The 13990-nt window shown below is 44.7% G+C and overlaps 1 long non-coding RNA gene across 1 annotated transcript; it reads right to left on the minus strand.

The window, feature by feature from the left end:
- Window positions 1–11759: 11759 nt before the first annotated feature.
- Window positions 11760–12323, minus strand: LOC139833172 (uncharacterized). Its single transcript, XR_011748398.1, has 3 exons — window positions 12214–12323; window positions 12008–12097; window positions 11760–11867 (listed from the first exon to the last, which is right to left on the minus strand). It is a non-coding gene; the product is annotated as an uncharacterized lncRNA (long non-coding RNA).
- Between the last annotated feature and the right edge of the window lie 1667 nt (window positions 12324–13990).

Genomic DNA, 13990 nt, shown 5'->3' on the forward strand with positions numbered 1-13990 from the left:
AGAGTGGACTTGGATTCAACTCCAACAACAAGAACAAGTCCATCACGCACAAGCGGAAGAAGGGACAAGGGCATGTGAAGGACCCCGCCAAGATTGTGTGCTTCAAGTGCAAGACTGAAGGGCATCATGTTAATTAGATCATGCCCCTTGAAGAAGAAGCCACTTGGCGAGAAGAAACAAGGGAACCGGCCTCAAGATGGAGCTCATGGTCTACCTCAAGGTCAAGCTCATGGTCTACCTCGACTTGAAGAAAGGCCGCTACCCAAGAAGGATCAAACCAAGGCTCCCGTTGTGGAGAAATCAAGTGAGAATAAGGAGAAGAGAAGGACATGCTACATATGCCATGAGAAGGGCCACATCTCCTCCTTTTGCACTACTGGTAACTCATCCAACCCTATCTTGATTCGTGGTGCTTATTCTCTTTGCAAGGATAAGGTTGGAAATGTGTTTGCCAAATATATGGGCACTCAATGTGGTTTCTCAAAAAGAACCATTTGGGTTGCCAAGCCTATTGTGACTAACTTCTTAGGACCCAACTTGGTTGGGGACCATCAAGCCAAAACTTGATCAATAGGTACATGTGGAGGGCATGGAGGCTTGACTAGTTCATGAAGACTTGGGGGATCTTCATCATTCTCACTTCCTCAAGTCAAGTACTATTCCTTTCATCCTTTACCCATGCTCCTCCTTGCGGTAACAAGTTCTCAACTTCTTTACATTGAAAGTTACTCGCTCCCCTTTCACATGTGTTGGTTTTGTACCTTGCATGTGGTTGTGTATGTTGTGCTTCTACTTGCTTATCTTGCTTCCATGCTTATATATGTTGGGTGGCACATCATGTACAATTGTTGTTTGTTGAGCCTATTGCATCTTATTGATATCTTAGTTATTGGCTCATGTGAGAAATTAATGGACTATCCCATTTTGGGGGAGTGATATGCTTTGTGTGTTTCACAATCTTAAAATGTGCGACATGATGAATTAAAATTCTATAATGTCCATTAATTATGTCACTTGGTTCTTATTTGCCTCTTGCATGAAAAATGTCTTCATCACATTGCGGGGGAGTATTGTGCTCTGTGCATCTTACAAGCCTAGAAAATGTGAACATTTGAGGTTGTGTCACATAGAATTGATATTTTAGATTATCTTGTTCCTATGTGACATGTTTGCTCAAACAAATCCCACTTTACCATGTGAAGATAATCTTGGACATATGCACAAACTACCATATGGATATTTCCTAAATACCTCTTGTCCTTGGACAATTGGTAATAAATTGTGTGGTATTGTTCCGGATCATCCTCACACTTGGCTCATGTGCTCAATTGCTTCATTTCTTGCCAAGAATTTGTCCTTGTGGGTTAGACTCCCATATGTCTTCCTTGCTTCTTATATATCTTCTCTTTTCACTTGAACCTTGTTAGTGTTTTGATAAAAAATGGTTGAGCGATGATCCCACATTTGTGCATTTTGTATTCAAACGCAAAATCGTAAATAGTGCACTAATCTTGGGGGAGCTCTCCTATGTTTGCTAGAACACTCCCTTGTTTCAAGAATTTGACTTTGGAAGACAAACCTTTTCTTTTCGGTACTTTTGTGCCATCATGAAAAGCGTTGAGGGTTTGGTTTATTTGGAACCTTGCTTTCTTTGGGAGTTGGCTATCTCATTACTTGATATTTGGTTTTACTTTCCTAAAATGAGATAAGTCCTTGAGCATGCTTGTTTTGGATATCTTGCTCTATTTCTCTTGTACTTATCTTGTGTGTGCATGTTTCTTTGTGGATAAATATCTTTGTGATGTTGTCCACTTAGAGAAACTTGTATACATGAGAGATGGTACATATCTTTTGATATCCCTCTTTGTTGGAGTCCATTCCTTTATTCTAGTTTATCTCTTTGGTGACTCCACAAAGAACTTGGTTATGCGTGCTCATTTTATCCTATTTGCATCTTCAAGCACTCATACTTGATTTTGGCACAAGCTTCGTTTTTACTTGCCTCTTATTAAGCTTGTGTTTGTTTTTGGGTCATTGGATTTCTTGCTTTATTTGTTGAAGCTTTCTCACCTTCTTATTCTCTTGCAATCTTTGATCCTCAATATAGTTTGATTTCCTCCGAATATTCGTCATTTAATATGTGCATTTGATTTCACTCACAATTATGAGAAATGCACAACTTATGGAGGAACGCTCACTATATTGGCCTTCCAAACCTTTCGTCCATTTTGGCAATCGATGCCAATGGGGGAGAAGTTTGGAGGGTTTAAGGGAATTGCTTTGTTGGTTCTTAAGCATTTGCCTTTCATGCCTTGCATTTGTTGCTTTGCATGGTTGAATATTTAGAGGATACTCCGCTAGGCTTTAATTGCCGGTATATGCAATGAAATTCAAGTTCATTCACACATGCATATATTATGGGGGAGTTTGTTCTAAATATTCAACTTGGGTTGTTCGCTAAATTCCATATTTAAACCCTATCAAAGAGATTTTCATCAATTACCAAAATGGGGGAGATTGAAAGAACATGTCAATTACCCCATGTGTGGTTTTGGTAATTGATGACAGTCCCTATGGACTAACGGTTGCATTGAGAATCAATGTTAGGACAAGTCCATAGCCATGTGTTGGACTCAAGGTAGCTACATGGAGAAGACGGAGTACAATGACGAAGAAGGTGTCGAAGAGAGACGAAGAAGGTGTTGAAGATGAAGAGAGATGAAGACGGTGTAGAAGATGAAGAGAGATGAAGACGGTGTAGAAGATGGATGAAGACGGTAGCGTGCATACAAGATGGAAGAAGACGGTGGCGTGTATGTTGGAGGAAGACGGTGGCATGTACAATGATGAAGAGAGTGAAGACGGAGCTTGCCGACTCGAGAGGAACGCGCAAGGATAAGGTTTGTGCTCGATAGGATAGTGGATCACATCATCAGAGAGAGCTCAAACCTTGCATGCATTGCATCGTGTTTCTTGGTTGTTCTTGGTTCTTATCCATGAGATGAGTTAGAGCTTGTGTTCATTCTCATGACAAGCTCTAGCTCATCGCAAACGGATTCCGGTTGCATCGCATGTTGCATGTGCGAGGGTGATGATTTTCCCGATATACCATATTGAGAGGTTACACCTCTATGACCATGAGAAAATCATCATCCACTCTTTTCCATGTTTTCACCTTGTGTAGTGGTAGCTCTCGTCGTCCTCTTTCCAACAAAATTGGTTTCATGTCATTCCGAGTTTCCTAGCTCAAGTTATGGTTTTTCTAGTTGCTGCATATTTGAAAAGAAAAAGAAAAATCATTTTGGGCCGGCCGGTACTACCGCTGGAAGTACCAGCCCAACTTCCGCATCAGCTTCCCGAGCCCACTGGATACCAACCGGTATCAGGCCGGTATCGGGCCGGTAGTACCGTAACCCGTTTACGGTACCTGACCGGTACCGGGCCGGTACTACCGGCCGGCCTTCTTCCTCCCAGCTTCAGCCACCATCCACCTGATCTGCCCCGCGTGGCCCGCCGCCAGCTCCGCTGCCAAGCCCACCAAGTCAACGCGCCCACCCGAGCCTGGCCGCTGCGTAGCCCGCACACTGCCGCCCGCCCGCGCTCGTCGATCGAGCGGAGTTGACCGCCTTCCCGCCCACGCCCCGTACGGACGAGGCTCTCCCGCGCGGGAGATGCTCTCGCGTGGCCCAACCACCACGTTGCAAGCCACGCTGGCCACGCTGCACAGCTGCTGTTGCGCCCGTTCACACACACGCTCGCGCATGCCCTCCTCGCTTGCTGCCACGCTGCACTCCGCAAAGCGGTACTACCGGTTTTGGGCCGTTTTTCAGATCTGATTTTTTGCGAAAAACGGTAGTACCGCTTTGCACAGCGATAGTACCGCTTGGGGCGAATCTGACGGTTTTCTCAGCCCCAACAGCTATATTTTGGGCCCCCTATTTATACCTCTCTTCCACCTCCGACCCAAACACTTCTTCCCCTCAATTCTCTCTCCTCCATTGTTGACCTTGAAGTCTTTCTTCCTCCTCTTGATCCCCCCACTATTTCTTGCATATTTTTGGGGGAAAGGAGAGAGGAGATCTAGATCTAGAGCTTCACCAATTGAATCCCTCTCCAAGTGAGGGGATCTTGCTAGATCTAGATCTTGGAGTTGCTTGGTGTTTCTCCTCATATTTGTTCTTCCTCCCTTATTCCCCCAATAGGTTTTGTAGCTTTGTTGGAATTTGGGAGAGAAGAACTTGGGCATCTTAGTGGTGTTCTTAGCCATTGCATTAGGTGCATCGGTTTGGGTTCTCTCCGGGGTTTCGGTCTCGTAGAGGGCGTGTTTGACCTTAGTGGTGTTCTTGTAGCCTTTTGTGGCCTTGTAGCCTTTGTGGCCTTGTAGCCTTTGTGGCCTTGTCGTCTTTGTGGCATTGTTGCCTTTGTGGTGTGGTAGCCTTAGTGGCGTTGTTGCCTTTGTGGTGTGGTAGCCTTAGTGGCGTTGTTGCCTTTGTGGAGTGTGGTAGCCTTTGTGGTTTTGGAGCCGGTTGTGGCGTGTTGGTGTCTTGGTGGCTTTGTTGCCGGTGTGGCGTGTTGTAGCCTCTTGTGGCCTTGTACTTCAGAGCCTTCGTGTTGTGGAGTTGCCTCAAGCTTGATACTTGGGAGTTTTCCCTAGCTTGTACGGGTTCGGTGACCACCCTCAAGGGTCCCTTAGTGGATCGAGGCTTTCCTCCTTGGAGGAAAGGCTCGAGGAGAATACGGTGGCCCTAGTGGCTCATTGGAGTGCCTCATGCCTCCACACCGCTCCAACGGAGACGTAGCACCCTTGGGTGTGAACTTCGGGATACATCGTCGTCTCCTCGTGCACCGGTTACTTCTCAACCCGAGCTCCTTTACCTATGCGCTATACATTGTGATATCTATCATGCTGTATTCTATACCTATCTTGTTATCACATTGTTGCTCATCATGCTAGCATAGGTTGTTGGTGCACTTAGGCAAACCCCTATGAAAGGATCGTATGCCGCACCTAGAGAGGGGGGTGAATAGGTGCTAACCAATTTTTAGTTCTTTTTCAATTTAGGCTTGACACAAAGGTAAATTCTCTAGATATGCAACTAAGTGAATTTACCTATATGACAAGGTTACCAACTAAGCAAGATATAGCTACGCAATATATATGAGATGGAATAGGATAGAGGTAACCGAGAGTGGAGCACGCGATGACACGGAGATGATTCCCGTAGTTCCCTTCCTTTGCAAGAAGGTACGTCTATGGTTGGAGGAGTGTGGTTGCTACGAAAGCCAAACCAACAGCCACGAAGGCTTCACTCAGATCTCCTGTGAGCAACGCCACGAAGGCCTAGCCCACTTCCACTAAGGGATTTCCTCGAGGCGGAAACCGGGCCTTTACAAAGTTCTTGGGGCACACATCCACAACCGAATTGGAGGCTCCCAAATCTGTAACAACACAACAATCAACAACAATACATCAACACAAATCAACTAGGGATCCAAAGAGGAACACTAGCAAGGGGGCCCTCAAACAAATGAGGGGGGAATGTAAATCGCTTCGGTGAGGATGTAGATTGGTGTCTTCTCCTTCGAATCTCCAAAGATCAAGAGCTTTGGTTGGGTGAGGGAGGAGATCTTGCCAATCTTGAGTTCTTGAGGTGGCTCTAATGGAGGTGAGGCTTGGCAGATTTTTGTGCAAATGATTAAGCAAGCAGCAAGGTAGAAGAAGGGGGGGTATAAATACCCCCCTCCAAATTCCAGCCGTTGGAGCTTCCGGGGGGCCGGATAATCCGGCCTAAGTTAGGGCCGGATAATCCGGCCCAACCAAAAGTCCGGCCTCTGGGAAAATCCGGCCAAATATCCGGCCAAATGTCCGGCCCCTGTTCAGAGCCGCATCGCCTCAGGTCCTTAGCCGATTTTGGGGGAGCCGGATATTTTGGAAATATCCGGCCCTGGGGCAAATCCGGGCAAATGTCCGGGCAATTATCCAGCCCATGTCGAGGGAGTACTGAGCCACAAATCCTCAGGTCCTTAGCCGAAAATTGGGGGCCGGATATTCTGGAAATATCCGGCCCGGAATATCCGGCCTGGTGATCCTGTTACAGCTTCTTTTTGACACGTCTCACCACATCCATCACACATATATACATGTATCTATATAATCCCTGTACCACTTAATCAAACATTAGTGTATCACATACATTGACATCAAACACACAAAACATATTATGAGAGATGTTCTTTCAATCTCCCCCTTTTTGGTGTTTGATGACAATATACGGATTTGCAAGAGAATCACTATGGAGAGCAAGCATGTTGGCAAAACATAGAGGCACTCCCCCTACATGTGTGCATACAAGTAATTTGCATTTGAATACAAATACACAACACATAGGTGTGAGGTGCCTCAACACAAGTGGTATCCAACATGAGCTCTAACAAGAGACATAGACATATATGAAGTTGTGATAAGGTGGTAGAAATCATACCCATATGGAGATATATAATACGGAGATATAGCATCACACACAATATAATAACCTTGATCTCAACATATAGAAATCTGAAGACCTTAACAATGTCTCACACCACATATAGCACATAGTTTTAAACGGAACAAACCAAACCAAATAGTTCAAATAAGAAGGGGAACACAAGCAGTAAAGGAATGATAAACGCATATGCTTGTGCCCAAACCATGCAAATCCCCGAGAGATGTCCTTATAGAACACTTCTCCCCCTTTGGCATCGAGACGCCAAAAAGGGGAAAAGCGCGATGCTACTCGCCCCATGGAGATCACTCGGAGCCCTCTTCGTCCTCAGACTGGTACACCTCTTCCTCTTCTTCATCTTCAGTGTCAGGAGCATCCGAAGAGTTGCGAGTGTAGTTGGCCCTCTGAATGCAGTCCTCAAGATCATTCCACGGAACCTGAGAAGAATGCCACCCACTGTAACCTGGGTGAACTGGAGGCTGAGGCGGAGGTCCTTGCTCACCCCTGAGCTTATGAAGAATGACCGCTTGAGTATGCTGAATCTCAGAACGCCCTCGGCTGGTCGCATAGTTCTCCTTATGAATCTCAATATTCATGCATAGAATGTGACGCTGAAACCAACTGAGCTTCCTCACTTGCTTCTTCATGGCAGGAAGATCAGCATGGCGAGCAGGAGCAAAACCACTAGTGCGAGCATCTCCCATAAAGGAGTCAGGAGCAAGGGTACCATGGGGAACAGGCTTCTTCTTGTATGCCTTCTTGACAGAGTGCTTCTCCAATGGGAACCGCCTCAAGTCTTCATCCATGGCCACAGAGTTGTTGATGAGGAGCTGGATATATGGTGCATATGGCATGGTGGTCCGGGAGACCATGGCATCATGAATCTCATTAAAGATGAAGTCCATGACATCAAGAGAGAAGTCATGTTCCTCATTACTATCACGAGCACACCTAAGGCTGAGGTGCATAAGATCCACAAGAGCACCCCTGAGTGCATCATTGTTTCCACCACTTGGAGCAATGGTGGCTCGAAAGAAGCGGAGCAACTGACCGTAGATGGGAAGCAGCCCCTTGGTAGTACCAACTACTCCAGAAGAGTTATAGAGATCAAAAAGCACATTTTTATCCGTCTTCTGAGGACCATGGAGGCGACGGCCTCCTTCTGCAGGAAGTCCGAGAATAGAGGCAAACCGGCGCAAGGTTGCCTCACAGTGAGTGGAGCCAGACATCCATTCCATAGTGCGCTCAACATCTTTCTTGATGGCCAGAGTAGCATAGAATTGTTTAACTAACTCTGGACTATAGTCACACTGAAGCTTCATCAGATCCTGCAAGCCCATCCTACCAGTCACCCAGATGGCATCCTCAAAATGATTATTTACTGCCAGAAGATCCAAATTGATTGCTTGCATGGGTCGCACTTTCTTCATGGGCTCATAAATATCCTTGTAGATGAACTCCTGCTCCATGCACCAGAAACGCCTACCCTCTATCTCATCATCCCTTGGAAGGTCTTCATACCAGTTCTTCATACGGATTGCTGCATAAGTGACAATGTCCATTGTCTTGTAGTTTTGCCTCTATGCCTTGTTCTTCTGCCTTGAAGTGGTGGACTTGCGGGGAGCATTCGGTGCAAACTCATCACTCGACCGGTCATGCCTTGGGCGTCTCCCCGAGAACCACTACCTATGAACAGCAAAGACGGATAGCAAAGAGAAGATAATGCTCATAAGTCATGTATGATACAGTAATGTACTCTAGAAACATACTATAAGTCGGTACAAGTCTAGACAAGATAGATTGAATCGACACTGCAGCGGCGATGAAGCTCCAGGCCGGATAATCCGGTGTCCCCGGGGGGGGGGGGGGGGGGGGCGGATAATTCAGCCTGACCGGATAACCCGGTCTTCGCGGGGGTCGGATAATCCGGCCCTGCGAATCTTGCAGAACTTGCAATCAAAAACTTGTCTACGACCAGATCGGCCTTATAGCATGCAAGAGGAGTATACTACACACGATTTGGAACAACTAGACACCATCTCCACCAAGAAAATAGCACATACAAATCACAACACCTAGGGTTAGGGATTGTGAGTCATACCCTCATCCATTGGGGAAGCCGCTTGGAGAAGATGATAGCTAGGGAGGAGAGGCACCCGATCCACCCAAAAACTCCGAGAGGGAGCGGACGGGGCGACTCCGGCGAGGAGGAGGAGCTCTGGCGGCTATGGAGGAGAGAGAGGGCGCGTAGGGGGAACTGGTTGCTGTGGCAACTGTCCACCCCGCGGCCTCTCTAAATCCCCTCGCAACCAGCCCAGGCCGGATAATCCGGCCCAAAGTAAGGGCGGATAATCCTGCCGGGCCGGATTTTCCGGGTTGCCCTGGGGCCGGATTTTCCGGTTTTCTGGAAAATTCCAGAACACCGGAAATCCTGCCTATCTTTTGTTGGTTATTTGCATAAACCCATATGTGATGTAATGAAGTATCACCCCACATATAAGATGCATATTGACCAATAAGATGGGGCAACCTAGATCATCCGACTGAAAATCCTCAAACTCCAAGTTTTTACCAAAACATGACATATGAGCAAGATGGAAATGGCTGATAGATGAGTGTAGGCTTGGGTTTAGAAAGTTCAAACTGTTAATGGTACATGATCACTCAAGTTTGCAAGATATGAGCAAATAAGGCCAAACTAGAGTGATTTCCCATAAGAACAAGGAGTTGTCAAATAAAAACAATTAAGATCGAAATTACTCCAACTCTTCACAAAGAAGAGTGTGGTGGCCTAGGCCACCATATATGAGTGTTATGGCATGGCACCGCGAAGATATATCTTGGGTCCAAACCACTACTCATCATTGAAGCTCACATATCAACATATGATATAACGAGAATGATTTCTTAATGTTGGCATTATGGGGGGAGGGATAGCTCAATAGTTTAAACCGCACTCCCCCTATTTCCATGCCCACACCTAAACCAAATAAAGTTTTGAGATAGAGGTGTGTTTGCAAGATGGTCAAGCTATACTCCTTGAATCAATGATATTTAGCTCATTCCTCAAATAGCAAAACCTTGCTTCATCAAGAAGCTTCGTGAATATATCGGCAAGTTGATCTTTGGTAGGAACATAGATAAGCTCAATATCACCACGGGCAACATGATCCCTAATGAAATGATTCCGGATCTCAATGTGCTTTGTTCTTGAATGTTGCACCCGATTATAGGCAATCTTGATGGCACTTTCATTGTCACATAATAGAGGCACTTTGTCACAAATGACACCGTATTCCTTTAAAGTTTGCCTCATCCATAACAATTGAGTGCATCCACTTGCGGCGGCAACATATTCGGCTTCAGCGGTGGAGAGAGATATACAATTTTGCTTCTTAGAAGACCAACACACCAAGGACCTACCAAGAAATTGGCATGCCCCGGAAGTTGATTTCCTATCATCCTTGTCCCCCGCCCAATCCGCATCGGTGTATCCATTGAGAATAAAACTAGAGCCTTTGGGGTACCAAATACCATATCTTGGGGTATCAACCAAATATCGAAAGATTCTTTTGAGAGCTATCATGTGGCTCTCTTTAGGAGAAGCTTGATACCTTGCACACACACCAACACTCAACACTATGTCCGGTCTAGATGCGCAAAGGTAAAGCAAGGATCCAATCATGGAGCGATATACCTTTTGATCCACCTCTTTACCATTGGGATCTAGTGCAAGATGACATTTGGTAACCATAGGAGTGGCCACACCCTTCATCTCGGTCATCTTGAACCTCTTGAGCATGTCTTGGAGATATTTTGCTTAATTGATGAAGGTTCCTTCTCTCAATTGCTTGATCTCAAAACCAAGGAAGAACTTCATCTCTCCCATCATAGACATCTCAAACCTATCGGTCATAAGCTTTGAAAATTCATCATTGAAAGCTTTGTTAGTAGAGCCAAAGATAATATCATCAACATATAATTGGCAAACGAAAAGCTCCCCATTGACCCTCTTAGTAAAAAGAGTGGGGTCGATTAGCCCAACATCAAACCCACGGTCTACCAACAATTCTTTAAGGTGCTCGTACCAAGCTCTAGGAGCTTGTTTGAGACCATAAAGTGCTTTATCAAGCTTGTAGACATGGTTAGGAAAGTTGAGATCCTCGAACCCCGGGGGTTGCTTAACATAAACCTCTTCATGCAAAGGACCATTAAGAAATGCACTTTTCACATCGATTTGTTGTAACTTAAAGTTATGATGCGATGCATAAGCAAGAAGGATACGGATGGACTCAAGCCGAGCGACGGGACATTACAACAGGAAAGAGCTTTGGTAACACAGTCTTGTGTTACTACAGGGCCAAATCAGTGTTACAAGGCCATGTTGTAACACATCTTTAAATGTGTTCCATTAGACCGTGTTACTAACAGGCGTCCACTGTCACACATGATAATTGCTACTATATGCTAAATATTGTGTTACAATTATGTTGTAGTAACATGTGTTCTACGTGTTACAACATATACTAGTAGCACGTTTTTGTAACTATAGGAACCCACGTAGTAATATGTTCGTTGATGTCAAACATTGGCAGTAACAAATTTTCCCACATATAGTAACACAATTGGTAACTGTTAGTTTTGGCTTCAGTAACACAATTAGTAACATAATATTTAAAATATTTTAATACTATAATTGATGGTTGTCAAAACATAGTAACAAATTTGTGTAACTATCGTAACACCATCGGTATCAATATTATATTAGTATCACAACCTAATTAATGTATTTATTTTTTATTAATTGACAAAAAATAGGAACCCATTAATGCAATATCTATTCTTTAAATAAAAATCATTGCACGCGATTAATAAATTAATGGAAAATAAATTAGTGACTCACAACATGAAGATAACATACAAACTGAAGCACACCACCTTCAAAAATCGAAAAGATCAAAATATTACAAATATTACACCATAGCATTTGCATCAATTTGAACTAAAGAAAGACATATTTGTAAATACTATTACATTTTTTCAGTCCATAAATTTTAAATACAATTATTGGTACATGCAAATTTAAAATATTGTCTTCTTGATCCAGCCTCTACGGAGAATTCAACTCGAACGCAACTCGAACCCACGTACTTTTTCAAATCTGCAAAATAAAATTTGACGTAATAGTTATGATTAAATGTGCACAAATATGATTCTGTTAAGCGGAAGGCTAAGAAACTAGGATCTTGAAGCAAAATCATCACCAACTTTTTTGCAGGTACTAACTTCCATGATTAACTCCTCACTTTTCACAACAGGATCAGCTATGCGCATTGAAGCCAACACTATGATAAGAGTTGAGTCATTCCCATTTACATACTTCTGTAGAAGAATGCAATTCATTTTGTGAAGTAGTCAAGAGCAAACAAAGTAACATGTGGATGAGATTAGTGATAGTTATACATTTGTTATATTTTAAAATCAAGGCAACAGGAAAAGATAACAATACTTGAACGACATACCTTGTTGGTGTGTTGGCCCACCAATTTTCATATGACTACCTTCAATTATTTCTACTCCTTACTGCCTAAAGCCCCGCACGATGACATAACCTATCACATGCATTTTAGCGGGAAAAGATAAGTTAAAGTGTATTGTTTACTGAAAGTACAACAATAAATCAAACCAATGAAGAGAATAAGTCTTCTGCTGTACATTTGAAGCTTACCTTTATTAGTGGAGATACCATGGAATGCTCCACTTATATTACTAACATTGACAAAGCAGCTCAAGGCTCGGAAATGGGACTTTAAGGCGAGTTAAATTTTGAGATCCAGCTGTTATCACCAGAATTTGACCGAGTCAGAGGTGGGCCGTGATCAAGATGGACTTGAAGAATATACATGGAAGAAATACGTGAATCGGCCTGTTATGCAAAGTTTGGGCTAGATTGCCCGTGTATCTGTAATATAGTAGATCGCATCTTAGATTAAAAGATAGAGTTTAACCTGTGCACGGTTAGGTGCACGCCTAAATTAGAAAGTCCCCTGGACTATAAATATGTATCTAGGGTTTATGAAATAAACAACAACTCACGTTCAACCCAAAACAAACCAATCTCGGCGCATCACCAACTCCTTCGCCTCGAGGGTTTCTACCAGGTAAGCGACATGCTGCCTAGATCGCATCTTGCGATCTAGGCAGCACAAGCTCCACGTTGTTCATGCGTTGCTCGTGCTGAAGCGTCTTTGATGGCGAGCAACGTAGTTATCATAGATGTGTTAGGGTTAGCATAGCTCTTCGTATAACATGTTTATGTAGTGCAACCCTTGCATGTCTAGCCGCCCTCACATCTGTCTCAGGTGTGGGGGCGGCACCCCGCTTGATCATTATTTAGTAGATCTGATCCGTTACGATTGCTCCTTGTTCTGCAAGGATTAGTTTAATATCTGCAATAGTTAGGCCTTACAAAGGGGGGGAGGATCCATCGGCACGTAGGGTGGCGTTTGCAAGTCCTAAACAGGATGTTCCGAGGATCAACTTCATGTTGGTTTTTAGGCCTTGTTTAGGATCGGCTTACGATCACCGTGCGTGGCCGCGAGGCCCAACCTGGAGTAGGATGATCCGATTATGCGGTGAAAACCCTAAATCGTCGTAGATCTCATTAGCTTTATCTTGATCAAGCAGGATCACCATATATTCGTGCACCCCGTACGAATCATGGGTGGATCGGCTCTTTGAGCCGATTCACAGGATAACCTGAGAGCCGATCGAGGCTCGTATTTAATGTTTACGTGTATGCCATGCAGGAAACTAAGCGAGGCATCCCCATCACCTTCCTGACCAGGTATAGGTCAGGTGGCACGCCCTTGCACTTCGCATCGCCGCGTGTGACCAGAAGAGCATTGCGGGCCGTCGCTCGGAGGGGTCTCAGCCAGCCGCAGCTCTAGGCTCTTCCCGGCTCTACAGTGTTGACAAGCCGCTGCCCGCCGGTGGGTTTTGGCAGTCAACACATTCTGGCACGCCCGGTGGGACCACATCGGCTTGAGAGCTCGAGGAAATCGGCATTGGTCAGGTCTGCAGAGCCGATGTTCAGGTATAGTTCTGCGGATAACTGCAGAGCCGATATCTGCAGTAACCTGACAGATTTGGCTCGGGGGGCACATAATCAGATAGACAGATGCTATGAACATGTGCGATACATGTGCAGTGAAATATTGGGGGCCGATAGAAAAATCGGCCAGTAAAAGAAAATTCTCATGGTGTACAGCCGATGCACGGACATCGACTTTAGAGCTAAGAAACAAAGCCGATGCACAGCCATCGACTCTAGTATAATTGCACAGGATCTACCCGCTGCGTGTTCAAGACGCGGATTTTCACCAAGTTGGTCTTCAGTGCAGCTTCTGTATACCGCCATGGTAAAGACAAAGAAAAGAGCAGTCACTCTGGTGGCAAGGACAAAGAGGAGGCCGGTTCAAGCGATCGGCTTCGATATGATGATA

This window comes from Lolium perenne, chromosome 7, assembly GCF_019359855.2.
Source record: "Lolium perenne isolate Kyuss_39 chromosome 7, Kyuss_2.0, whole genome shotgun sequence".
Lineage (NCBI taxonomy): Eukaryota > Viridiplantae > Streptophyta > Magnoliopsida > Poales > Poaceae > Lolium > Lolium perenne.